Source organism: Helianthus annuus, chromosome 11 (genome assembly GCF_002127325.2).
Source record: "Helianthus annuus cultivar XRQ/B chromosome 11, HanXRQr2.0-SUNRISE, whole genome shotgun sequence".
Taxonomy (NCBI): domain Eukaryota; kingdom Viridiplantae; phylum Streptophyta; class Magnoliopsida; order Asterales; family Asteraceae; genus Helianthus; species Helianthus annuus.
In genome coordinates, this window is record NC_035443.2 from 66,922,800 (window position 1) to 66,924,342 (window position 1,543).

Consider the following 1,543-nt stretch of genomic DNA (forward strand, 5'->3'; position numbering starts at 1 on the left):
ACCAAGGCGCCACATCTGAACTTTCTACGCAGTGTATGAGCTCCAGTTCTAGTAGAGACATAAAAGAACCCCTAGACGAACCCGAACGCTTTCTAAGAAAAAGACTTAAAGCTAAAAACCAAGAGAAAGTTTCGGGGGGCCCACTTCCAATGGCGGACCAACGTACCCTCATGGATTACCTATGACCCACCGTAGGTAATCTCGGCGCCGCTATCAATGCACCGAATGTCAAATCCAACAACTTCGAACTTCGGCCGCATTTGATATAGATGCTTCAAAACTCCGCAACCTTCCATGGCTTGCGGACGAGGATCCCCATCTACATATTAATAATTTCTTAGAAATATATGATACCTTTTTTATCAATGGAGCATCAAACGACGCCATCCGCCTTCGAATGTTTCTATTTTCACTAAAAGACCGAGCTAAGGCTTGGCTCATACCCTCCCAGTTGGCTCGGTAAACACCTGGGATGAACTAGCCCAAATGTTTCTATATAAGTATTTCCCTCCTGCTAAAACGACTAAATTAATGACTGAAATTAATACATATTCACAAGAGGATGGGGAATCCTTATATGAAACTTGGGAAAGGTTCAATGAGCTACTAAGAAAGTGTCCTCATCACGGTCTTGCAGTATGGCAACAAGTATCCACTTTCTATAATGGGTTGTTGCCACACACAAGACAAACACTTGACTCTAGCTCCGGGGGACTTTTAGGTAATCGTCGCTCAAATGAAATATATAATCAAATTGAGGAAATTGCTCACACCAATTTTCAGTGCACACTCCCCGAGGCAATAAATCTATAGCCCCGGGCGCCCATAAGGTTGATGAAAGCACTTCTTTACAATCTCAAATCGAGGCCCTTTCTTCAAAAATCAAAAAGCTAGAAATGGCAAAAACGGCCTCGGTAATGGCTTGTGAGGGGTGTGGTGGGCCACATGAAAATTAGAGTTATATGAAAGAAGTAGATAATCAAACAGAATCGGTAAACTACATTGATAATAGACCTAGGTCGTCGGGTCCTCCAACGGGTACCTACAACCAAGGATGGCGTAACCACCCTAACCTTGGTTGGAGAGAACCCGACAATAGTAGTAACCAACAAAATCTAAACCAATGAACAAACTTTCAACAACCAAGAAATGAGTCACAAAACTTCTCTCAACAACAAGGGGGACGAGAAAGGCTTGAAGATACCGTATCTCGCCTCATCTCCAACACCGAAAAGAAAAACTCGGATTGATTTCAACAATTGGAATCGAGTTTTAGAAATCAACAAGCTAGTATCCAAAACATTTAAAAACATTTAAATTAACTAGCTCAAAATTTTTCCGAGAGACCGCAAGGCGCGTTACCAAGTAATACCGAAACTGTAACACCCCGTGTAACCGAAAGTCAAAGTCAAAGTCAAGATTGACTCCTTTGACCGTAGTTAATCTATTTTGTATTTATGTTACGATAGTTGCATTATGTGGAGTAATTAATTACAATCAAATCAATCGAAGTTTATTTATCGACGCGAACCGCTTTACGACT

At 41.4% G+C, this 1,543-nt stretch overlaps 1 non-coding gene across 1 annotated transcript; it reads right to left on the reverse strand.

Moving 5' to 3' along the window:
* Nucleotides 1-525: 525 nt before the first annotated feature.
* On the reverse strand, nucleotides 526-632 carry LOC118484423. The gene has a single exon (XR_004873534.1). It is a non-coding gene; the product is annotated as a small nucleolar RNA R71 (small nucleolar RNA).
* Nucleotides 633-1,543: the final 911 nt, after the last annotated feature.